Genomic DNA, 12256 nt, shown 5'->3' with positions numbered 1-12256 from the left:
TTTCAGTCCATTTAAAATGGACATCAACCAAAGCAGAGGGTATAAAATTTGGGAGGCAGCATGGGCAAGAAAAGGGAGAAGGGACAAGGATGTAGAGTACTGATATGCATGTAGTAACGCAACTTACGCAACTTTTTCAGGGAATTTCAAATATAAAATTCTAACAACAGGTTCAGTTCTGGATCGTGTCCTCCAGTTCTTAAGTCGGTAGAAAATTGGCATGGCTTGAGCCAATACTCAGGATCGCAAAATTTCAGGTTTGAACATTGAAAAAAAATTTTTTTTTTAAACTATAGCCCCCTATCTCATGCCTGAGCCTAAATGGTGAAAATATATTATGTATCATTATGAGATATATATATATATATATATATATATATATATATAATTTACATTTCATGGAAGTCGTTGCACCATTTAAAAAGTGTTCTTTCTCCCCTGTGTTATTTGGATACTTTTCAGTGGATTTACCTACAGAAGCTTATCAGAAAATGCAGGGGTTCCCAGGCAGATAAGGCCGTCTTAAAGCCAGACAGAGCAGCAAGTGCTGTGAGATATAGTTGACTTAGACAGGTAAGGATTTTATAAGGTAAGACTTTTCTTACAGGGCCTTGACCAAATGTCCTTGTATTATGGCTGGTAGTGTCATGTCTGTCTGTTTCCTTTTCCTGCTGTCTGCTGTGTGGGGTAATCTGTGGGATCACACTCACTTGTTGGTAATTAGCTTCACTTGTGTCACCTGGTGCTCCCTGTGTATATATACCCCTCTCCCTCACTCTGTCGTGGTTGGATCATTGTGATTGTGATTGTGTTGGCTCATTGTGATTGTGTTGAATCATTGTATCTGTTCCTGTGCTCAGCTTAGTGTGTCCTCTGAGTTCTTAGTTTGTACTTAGTAGTTTATTCCTTGTCTGGTTTATGCCTTGTTCCTGGTCTTGTGAAGAAGTGATTTTTTTTGTTGTTGTTGTTTTGGCCTTGCACTTGTAAATAAACTACCTGCACCAGAAAGAGTCTCTCCAGTACTGCATTTGGGTCCTGCCTGCTTCCTGCAATGCTTCCTGCGATGCCTGCACGTGACAGGTAGCTGTGATTTCACTGCAAGTACAAGCACAGCTAAGTTATCATGGTTCTAACTAAGACTAACCCAAGCCACATAAATGTGCTATTGCATAACACAACCACACAAACTAATGCTCTCCACGAACCAGAAACATCCCTCACTGAGCCAACATCAGGACTGTCTCTGTACAACTCTGCTTCTTTGTTATACCCTTTGTGCTAAGCAGCGCTCCTCCTCTTGTTCTCTAGTAGCAACGTCTGTCAATAACATTTAACGTAGAAAGAGAGCGGCTCTAATGAGCTGACGGTTCACTAATGGAAGAATAAGTCGGCGAATTTAGGAAAAGCAGTCGGTTTGTTTAAAAACATACATGATTGATCAGTTTCTCCCTCTCAACTGTCTGCAAACCATCGCTCTCTCACGGAAGAGGCGACGCTCTCCGCGAGGAGACAAATTAAAGCAAATGGGGCAAAACTAACTCATAGTTTAATCTTTTAGCTATGCCAGCTGTTTCACAAAGTTCAGCCCTGGTGAAAAAGTTTAGAGGGGAGTCCAACAATGACTGCTTTGTTTGAATTCTAAAGAGCTAAACTCAAAATAAAATCTATGTGCAGATTTTAATACAACAACCCACTCTTGAAATTTCTGTTTTATCTGACCTTATTTTTATCTGATTTCCAGACAAAGGGAGGTTAAGGGTGTGGTCAGTTCTTTGTCATACTTTGGATCCCTGGTTGAAATCCAGCTTTGGCCTAATATTTCCATCCTAATGGGAGGGTGTTGGCTTCATGTAAGACTTCATTCGACTTTACTCAACCAATGTTATGTGCAATGAAAGTCAATGGAAAAGACCACGAAAAAGAAATCTGAATTTTAGTTTTAAACCGTTGACTAAATAAAAGAAGTTGCATTAACAAAACATTTTTTGTCAAAATACACAAATAAACAATTCAATAATTTTGTAAATACACAGTCTGAAACTGAAACCAAACTAATTGTGGTGGGGGGGGGGGTAAAAGGGCAATTTTAAAGCGACATAAACTCACAGAAAAGTGTATATATATATATATACAGTATATATGCAAGAATCCCACCTGGTTATATTTAATTACAACCTGACCCCTTTAGGTTAACTGTAGTTGTTTGCCAGCATGTTGAAATTTGACTGCACTTCTTATGATAGCAGACTAATCATCTTTTCTTATGACCTGAGACTTTCTGCATCATTAAAGGCACAGTATGTAGGGTGTGGGGGAGGTTCTACTGTATAATTTATAATTGAATTTTTTATGGTTTTATTATGACATGGAAATTAATAAGCACAAGCACCAGATATCGAGCATCAGCAAAGGAGTTTTTATGCTACATTAGGGCCACAGTATTTTGTTTGGTAGACAAAAAGGCATTCAGTTGGTGCAGTTGTGCAAAAACTTACCCTTAAATCCCAAAACAAGTTTTCCTTTAGGGTCAATAAAGACATTAGTAAAAGTGGAGGTAGCCGTTTTGTAGATTTTCCAACCCTTAACTCATTACCTCTGACTGAACACAGCACACCTTAGCTAACAGCCACACTGGTGCTCATCAAACTTACCTGGGAGGATCAGAAACTTTGGTTTGAACCTGCAGTAACACTTTAACAAGTTTAAAGTATGAAGTTCATGTCGGCTTGGTGTTCTGAGTCAGTTGCTGCTACTGTCTTTGATTTGATCATGAACTTCCTAATCATGAATCAAAGCACGGACGATTTCTCGCTTTTATCTTTCCTTGGTGGAGCTGCTCAAAAAGGTGACAACAGTCTCGCACGTGCACTTTAGTAAGACCAAACTACAGTGGATCACTTTTTTTTTAAAACCCACGGGAGATTCAATCCAAAGCAGCTTCTCCCACGCTGGTGCGTCAGCTCAGATGTTGGGTCCTTTGCTGTAGTGTTCCCTGAGGTTGTAGGTCTGATAACACATAGAAACATCACACACCCCCGGGATCCCTGGGTCGCCTCGTTTACCGGGGTCTCCTGGCGGCCCTGGCTCTCCAGGAATTCCTTGGTTGCCCGGATGGCCGAGTCCATCGAAGCCACGAGGACCTTGAATTCCTAGAGAGACAAAAATTGATCAGAAATTATAATAGTTTGAGGTAAAGGTAACTGGTTAACAAGAGTACCTTTTACAATACAACCACAAAACAGTATTTATTTGAAATTGACTGACTTTATATTCCGAATTCTAAAACATCATCTGATGATGTGGAGATTCTCTCTTACCTGGTTGCCCTGGTGGTCCTGGAGGTCCACGGTAACCTTCACCTTTGCCGCCTTTAGGTCCCCTTAGTCCCATGTCACCTGAAGACATAATGTGTCTGTTTTAATTCAATTAGAACCTCTAAAAAATGAGCCGTCAGGTACAGAGCGTCGGGATCGTAAAAGGCTACGTTTGGATCCGTGTTTTACAAGTGGCTTGAGGCTTTCACGAAATTAAAGTGAGTTAATTATTTAAAATATGTATATATATTTTGTACATTCAGCTTTTAATGAAAGTTGACCATCGTTTGTAAATGCTTACACAGATGCTGTCCACAGAACCGTTTAACAAGATGAAAAATGAAAAAAAGTGAGTGGGTTTACACTAGTAATATCCCCTTAAGATTCACAGCATTGTTACTTTAATCCTCTGAATAAAATTTATTTTAAGACAATCTCAGTATGTTAGATCCAGAATTAGCATACAAAAATGGGAGTAAAAGCACAAGTATAACTGTTATATAGTTAAATACATAACTGTGATATTAGTTCAAGGACTAATGTAGAGTATTTTGTTTAGCGATTAGCCACCAGGAGGCTAATGCCATTAGCTGCAAAAGTAGTCCATATGATCAGGCAAAATGACTCTAGTTTTCACTTGTAATTAAACATGTTGATGAGGAGTTTATGGCCTCTATCATTGTTTTTTAGCATTTTGCTTCAGAGTTCTTAAAGTTAATGAAGTCTGGGCTCTGTTGGTGCTAATCAAACACTAATAACGCCTATTCCTTTGATTACCCACCTAGGTGTGCCTTTATGGCATCACAGTTTGAGCTAAACCCCTGGCCAAAAGAACTGCTCAACAGATTGCTCGGCTTAGACATTAGTATCTGATCCCAACAGTCACTGCCGTGTTTTTTCTACACTCGTTTAGTTCTGCTCATTTATTTTTGCACATTTCAGCCTTTTCTCTTTTGCTGGCACTACTGAAAAAAAAAAAAAACAACAACATTTTCTTGGCCACAACCCTTTACTTCAAACATTTCTGGCTTTAGGGGAAAGGTAAAGGGCTGAACTGAAAGGCAACATGTGACTCTCAGACGTAACGTTAGAATGTTGCCTAATTAGTTGGAATCTCTAAAGACAGACATCGTTAGCCAATTTGTTTCACAGGGGGCGTATTTTGTGCATATAATTTTCACTCCAGAATGGACACCATAATAACAATGCTTAGAATAAGCACTGACGGAGCAATTGCTCCAGACCGGAGCTCATGTTAATCCAAGCAAACACGCTGAGCATGAGCCTCGATGTGAAACAATATGGTGCCCTGTCAGACTGACTAATCGACACCGACACCCCCAGGGCTGTTCCGGTGTGGGTAAAAAAGCTTCTGTATGCACTAGGCAGCAGAATGCTGTTGGTGTGGCGCAGCTCCCCACCGTCTAAAGTATCGTCTTGGGAAATGTCTGTCCGTCCAGATGGTGAAGTAAATAATGCGGCTGAAAACATATTATTCTTTCATTTAGTGCCTTTAAACAATCGGCTGCAGTCTGCCTTTACAAAGTTCCCATCGATTACCAGACTGGAGAAGTGCGTGCTCTCCACTGAAACTTTGTAGACACAACATTCAGGGAGAGAGAATTGTGTTAGGCCGAAAATTTGTTGCCCAGGCTCTGTTTACACAAAAGTACACAGGGAAAGAAAGAAAAAAAAAACGGCTCTCTGGGATCTAATATCAGGCTTCTATTAAGACTCTCGATATGTAAGAGAAGGATCAAAACGGGCCCAGTGATGAAAACTGAAGGAGACAATAAATCTGTACAGAATATGTCCGGTTTCCACATTGTACACGAAACATTATTTGTCTTCCGATGTTCAATGCTTTATCAGAAAAAGACTCTTATGAAGATAATGTGACATGAATAAATAAAGCAGGGTTACGTCACGTCAGACTCAACTCTACCGATTCTATCCGGTCCACATGATAATTATTTGTATCAAACAAAATCGCCCACAGGTGTTTTGCATACACACCGTTGATACTATGAATCCCAGACTGAATTGCAGTAGCAGACCTCGTCAGTGAGGTACATTAATCAGCAATACACTCAACTTCGGCAAACTATTAAACTATCCCTAGATGGGAGGCAAAGTATCCGTTCACTAGCCTAATGGGGAAACCTGTTCTCTTTTATGCGAAGCTCAAAGTATATAACGCAAGATGCACTGCCTTATCTAACCAAATTGGAGAACAGGGTAAAAAATCTGAATATACAGCACAATCTCAGTAAAACATCGCAGTATTAATGTTGTTTTGAATTTGTGAGGAAAAAAGACTTTTAACGTAAAAAGGCCAGTGATGTGTCTTTCATTGGAAATTTGTTCTCGCTTCTTCTTCAGTCAGTGAGTTGGATTTTCACTCTGAATTTTTTATTATGACCTCTCGTTATTAATAAATATCGATCATGCAATTATTACAGTCAGTCCTTAATTTTGGCCCCGTGTCTGATTGACTATCTGAAGAAAGTTATTTGAAGTAGTGACGAAGATTTCTGCCTTAAACGCTTTAAACACAACTGAGCATAAAAGTGAGTATAAAGTTTTTCTCATAAAGACATTTATGATGCACAAATACTATTCCTTACATTTGAAATGTTGTGTATTTAGGATGGAATTATACCTACAGGTTCTACACTGAAGCAGTACTTCTCCTGTATTGTTTTTCAACCTTGGGGTTGCAACGCTACGTGGGATCGTCTGGAATTCAAAGGGGATTGCCAGTAATGTCTAGCAATTGATCGATAAAAATATCTTTTGAACTAATTACTATGAAAGATTTTAAAAATGATGAGTGCATCCTGACTGATGGCTGCGATCACCTGACTGCACAAGCGACAGCTAGTTCCTACACTACTCTGTATGTGCGATGCAGTATAACAACCAGGTTCAAAAACTAATTCTAGAAAAACAATTCTAGAAATTTGCGATGTTAAAACACGGCTATACACAACTTGCCGCACGACCTTGCCCTTTGCGTTCAGCTCCCTTGTGTTTTTTAACTGCTCCTGACATTTCCAAAGCTGCTCTACTCTTAACTTCACCTGCTAAAGCAGTCGACAAGAGCACAGTAGTATTTTGGCATCTTTCACCGCTGATCAGCCGTTCCGTCTCAGAGTGGTGATAAATCATAGAGCACTTGGCTCATAGGGATGCATTAATGCAGCATTTGTTGTCTTTTGCTCCGCTGGCTTGGACCGATGTTCACTTGTTTTATTATCTTGACAACTTGTCAAGTTTCGTTAGTCAATAATGTCAGTTCGATATTAACTGTTCATCAAAAATCACAAAAACAAGGCATGTAAATGAGTTATAAGTCAAGAAAGGCACCACCCAGAAAAAACATCAAGGCATTGTTGCAAACGCCTTAAATTCAAATGTTAAAACATCGTATCACCTTTCAGCCCCGCGGGACCCTGGAATCCAGGAGGTCCTTGGTATCCAGGAGCTCCCCTCCTGCCGGGGTAGCCTGGGGTTCCCACTGATCCTTTGGGACCAGGTGCTCCGGGCACACCTGGGGAGCCTTTAGTGTTCAGACAGGGTTCACATCTACCTGTGGGGGCCAAGGTCTGGAGGAGTGCTGGGAGCTGGTCTGCAGGAATAACACCATAAGGTAATATAATATTAATATGGTATCAACTGAGGTTAATAGTATTTTAAAACAGCTGGGTTTTCACTTTTATGTATGAAATCTGGTGTTTTTAGATAGGGAAAAAAAAGTAATAATAATAATAATTTTAACAAATACATTTAACCAGTTTAACCAAGGAGAATTCTTACAATCAGATTCATGTGTATAAGTGCGGTGGCTGAGATCTGCTCGCTGTAGAACATAAATTGAATTAAGTATCTGAAGACGAATGAAACGTGAGAAAAAAAAATATATAAAAAGAACATGTCTAATGTCGAAATTCGTCTTTCAACTTTTGACAATCTGTGCAGTATTAAATCCCTGATCCTGTTTTCTAAGATTATCAACAATCCAGGTTACTGATTGACAGAATTACCTTGGACGGGTTAAACTGCAGATTCGAATAACCCCTAATGATCCCAGTTACATAACAGAAAAACAGGCACTTACTACGCAGAACATCTGTGCAGAGCTTCAGTAAATGCTCATCCGAGGGAGGCTTGCCCTGCAACACAGGTCCACATTTTACTGCCTTCAGCGTCTCAAGGATTTAGACTGCATCACAGTTTAACAAGATCCGACATTCCGTTCTTCACATGCAGTAACCGACACCCTGACAGCACTTCCTGTACACTGAAACATAACTCCCATTGCAGAGACAGGAAATTACTGATTTTATCTTCTTTCTGTTTCTGCAACAGGGCAAAGTCATAAGTGAGTTTTACTCACAGGTTTTCCAGGATATCCTGGCTGGCCTGGTTGTCCAGGTAACCCATCTTGGCCAGGAAATCCCCTAGGACCCACGATACCTATTTGGCCCATGTGACCCATGTCACCTTTTTTTCCTTCAGGGCCCCTCTGTCCTACATCACCGGGTCCACCTTTCTGGAAATGCAGTAGGAAGAAAAACAATAAAAAAAAAATAGCAGACAAAGCCATGCTTTTATACTTAACGAAGATGCCATTAAGATTGTGTCTGTAGTACCGTCAACTGCAAATTGTAATTAATGATGTTAATTACTATGAACGACCTAAACATAATTTTAAAACTTTTTTTTACTGTCTGATAAATATAAAAGAAATAACGATAAATCCACAGCCTTCTTTTTTTTGCAGGGCCGCCCCTGCCAATTGACATGTCACTGAAGTCTACTTAAAGTGCAATTCTTGCCGAACTGGAGACTCAAAATTACAAATCAGCGTAATCTGCCCACAAATGTGACGAATTGAGAATGTATTAAATTGAAAACATCTTTAACTGTCTCCATAAAAATGGCAGTAAAACATAATTAGTTCCCTGAGCGAAAAAAAAAAAATTTAAAAAAATCGAAACAACCTGATCCAATAATGACATCTTTTCAGTGGCTGCTGTGCACTTCTGTTGTGTGTCTCAAATCGTTTGGGATTCGTGTTAGCATCTATGAGACCCACACTTGGTTCATTTTTAATGCAGAGCCTTGAACGGCTTTGAGGGGTCACGACTCCACTGGGGGCCAGGGGAGGAACCCCGGTGTTAGATATGCATTGAAAAATGACTGACTGTTTCAAGGTTAGGCTGCAGGCATGTCAACAAGTAGTACTTTGTTTCTCTCAACAAGTGTTTCCATATTAATCTGTGGTTAAGACAGAGCTAAACAAGATAAGGGAAGTCATTGACGAGCGTTTTGTTCCTACGGCGTGACGTTTTCGCATACTACAAGTACCAATATCACTCATCTATGCTAACTCAGTGGTAACATAGGAAGATCCTGACTTACACTTGGGAGTCATAATGAAGGGCAAAGATTCCCAATGCAAACAACACGAACAAAAGAAAACGAAAGTAACACAATCCAACGTACGGTGTACAACCAGTGAGTGTAAACACACCATCTTTTGCACACGGCACCGCATGACAATGTATTTGCCAAAAACACCCGCCAACTAGTTCCCATGCCAAATTCTATGTAATGATGTAACAAGATTCTCAATAAATGTATGGGGGATGGTGACGTAACCACGAAATATTTCACATTTACCGCAGTCGTTTATTATGGAGCGGCAGTGACCAGGGAGAGAGATTATCCAGTACAGTATCATCTCATTCCAAGCTTCGGAATGCTTGGAATCCCTCGGTCAGAGTCAAGGTGGCCAGAGGAAGTCTACCTCTCTTGACCTGATCAGCCGTTAACACCAACTCTCATTTGTAAGCAAGTCAAGGGCGAAACACGTCAGCTTGGACAGTCTTTCTTTGCAACCTGCTCACGCTTCCGCAATTACTAAACTGATGACTGTGCTGACATTATCAAATGTAGCTGGATCGGACAATATCTCCCATTCACACTTTAATTTTCTTCTAACTAAATTGAGATGTTCTAATTGGGTTTTTCTTAGTGAAACAGTTTGGCACACATAAGGTATGACATTAAATTTATTTGGCTGGGTAAATTGAGGGGGTGTAGCTCAATCTCCAAAGGCAGTAATTCTGCAGACATTATTGTAAGTGTTTGATATTTCAGACACATGACCCTTTGGAATGAGCGCTGTTATGATGTATATTTCTGCCCGCAGGACCACATTTCCCAGGCCTTGAGGTATTGGTTCTGCAAGTCTTCTACAGCAGCCGTGCTGGTTTGACAGGGCCTCTTGCTGTGGTGCAGAATAAGACGGAATGGATTATATCTCATACTGCAAAGTCTAATTCGACAAACCTCTCCGCTCCTTCCCTTGGGTCCCACTTCACCCTGATGGAGGAAAAGAAAAGAGAGCAAAAATGGGGTTGGGAGGGGGATGAAGGGGAGGAGAGAGAGAAGTAAAGAGAGACGGTTAGAAAGTTCTGCTTACATATCAAAGGCTGGAGCAGGGGTTTCAGAGGAGCAAGGCTCACTGCTCTGCATAGCAGATGCCGAACCATCCTCTGCCTTGTTACATCTGGGGGACACGGTTCATCGAACAGTTATCTAAACTTGTTCTTTTATCTTTTCCCTAATTTTGTTCTAAGGTGAAAATCATTGTGATTGTCCTACAACCAGTTTCTTCTTCTCTTTTGCCTGGAAAATGTAATTATAAGACCTGAAGGAGGAGATGCCAAAAACGGAAGCTGAATTCTGTTCAATACTGATAAGGCTTTTTATTCGAAACCAATCCCAATATCAATGCTTTGCTGGATTTTTTTAACCCAATAAAACACATTTCAAATACCTCGCCATTTAGCAACTTTAATATGCATTTAACATAGGATATTAATCACAAAAAAATTACATTTTTTTTTTTTACAAATTGTGACCTAAATAGTTTCATTACTACCATAAGGGAGAAAAATGTCTAGTGGGGCAGTGACATTGAGTCACAGCTCTCTTCTGCTACTACCATATGGGACAAAAATGTCTAGTGACATTGAGTCACAGCTCTCTTCTGGTCAGTGGTCACATGACATTACCAGGGGTGTTGCAGCACAAAAGCCTGCATGCAGTGAGATACCCTAAAAGATGTCGAAGTGACGCATTCGCCTTTTCCATTTATCACTTGGTATCGGTACTTCACAAAAGTATTCCATACTCCCATCACTACCCCGTACTGTTCAGCCAGGCTGAAGTGTTTTCCTAGTGTAGTTCACAGTCACCTCTGTCTGCCTTTGTGCGTGGTTTACTTAAAGAGGCCAGAAACGTCGGGAGTTCCTGTTATGATATGAGCAATTTAATAAAACACCTGAAGCTCTGCCTTGGCCCTGACGGCGTGTTAGTCTCTTCTCAGTTTAAAGGCACGAGTAAAACACATGCAGACTAAAGACAAAAAGAGCATCATTACTCCACACCAAGTAGAAAATCCAGTACCTTTTAGTACAACTACAGTCTTCCTTTATGTCAGAAGAAGAACTAAATGAACCCCTTTATTGTCTGCTCTGAAAGATTTGAAACATCAGTTATTGAGAAATACTTGCACTACATATTGCAAGGAAAATTGCAGTATGTATCCCCATTGTGTTTTTTTCTCTCTCTCTTATAACTCAAATTTGATCATTTGGTGGTTAATGTTGCTGAACCATTTTCACTTTAGCTATACTGTATGTCTTATACTGTAGTAAATACTACAACAAACAGAGAATGCAAAATGCTACAGTGGAGATAAAAAAAAGGTCTGGTTCTGCCTAAGAGGGTCACGCACAGTACCTCCTGCCTGTTCTACTGTTGAACCAATCGTCTCCATGCTCTCTTTCACTACACCCATAAATCTTCTCTGGTGTTCTTCTTCTCTCCCTGCCTGGCAGCTCCATCGCTAACATCCTTTGTCCAATATATCCACTATCTCTGCTCAGATCATGTCCAAACCCTCCCCACCCGGGCTCTCTGACTTGTACACTAATTAAAAACGAATTTACTCGAATTTGCTTCTTTCTTATACTCGTCCCGGTCATTCTCAGTGAAATTGTATCAATCTAAGCGTTGCCTCTCTCTCAGACCCATACATCGTCGCAAGTCTCGTCTCCCCAATCTCGCTGCTGTCCTTTTGTGACACATTACCCCCGACGCTCGGCCCCATCCATTCAAACTCGCCCTCGCCCCTCTCTTCCTCACCTCTGTTCTGCACCCACGACTGTGTTACACGGTTGATTCCAGAGTGCTTTTGCTGCAAGCTCATGCCACTCCATCTTTCAACCCGTGTCTCTGGCCTTTAAACACATGTATTTTATCTTGTTTACACGGACCTCCATTTCTCTCCTCTCCGGTAGTGACCTCCGCTGTTCCAGCTTCCACCTGCTGTCTACCTTTACCCGTTGATTACAATGTCATATGCGGACATCATCGTCCGTGGAGCCTCCTGTCTGACCTCATCCATCAGTCACTCTGTCCATCAGCAGCCCAAACGAGAAAAGTATCACACTCTACAGTCTCCCCTGGCACCACTTGACAATCTCCCACCTTTCTCAAGTTCCACTTCCTGCGCAGGACATTATCCACCTGTGAGTTTCCTCCACTCTTATACATTTAAGGCTTACAGTTACTCTCCTTCCTCATAATCAGAATCGATCACAGCTATAGACTCTATGCAAAATCCATAACCACCTGTCCTCCATTCTATTACATTTTTTTTCTTCACGACACAACCAAAAATGGCTTTATCAAACAAAAATCTCTGCTCAGTCATGTTTGTTGGGTTATCACTTAAGCGGTTCTAGCACTTAAGCATTTTTGGTTCACTTTCAATTTAAGTTATTGGTTTCAAACTGGGGACCCACCAAAAAATGCTCCAAAATATGTAAAGAAACATCAACTTTTAGAATGTGTTTCTATTT

The 12256-nt window shown here is 40.6% G+C and overlaps 1 long non-coding RNA gene across 1 annotated transcript; it reads right to left on the bottom strand.

Moving 5' to 3' along the window:
• Positions 1–851: 851 nt before the first annotated feature.
• On the bottom strand, positions 852–7852 carry LOC112486864 (uncharacterized). The gene is made up of 4 exons (XR_003049424.1): positions 7435–7852; positions 6751–6945; positions 3318–3395; positions 852–3149 (listed from the first exon to the last, which is right to left on the bottom strand). It is a non-coding gene; the product is annotated as an uncharacterized LOC112486864 (long non-coding RNA).
• Positions 7853–12256: the final 4404 nt, after the last annotated feature.

This window comes from Cynoglossus semilaevis, chromosome 3 (assembly GCF_000523025.1).
Source record: "Cynoglossus semilaevis isolate Cse_v1.0 chromosome 3, Cse_v1.0, whole genome shotgun sequence".
NCBI classification, from domain to species: Eukaryota; Metazoa; Chordata; class Actinopteri; order Pleuronectiformes; family Cynoglossidae; genus Cynoglossus; species Cynoglossus semilaevis.
This window is presented reverse-complemented; position numbering and strand designations above follow the sequence as displayed.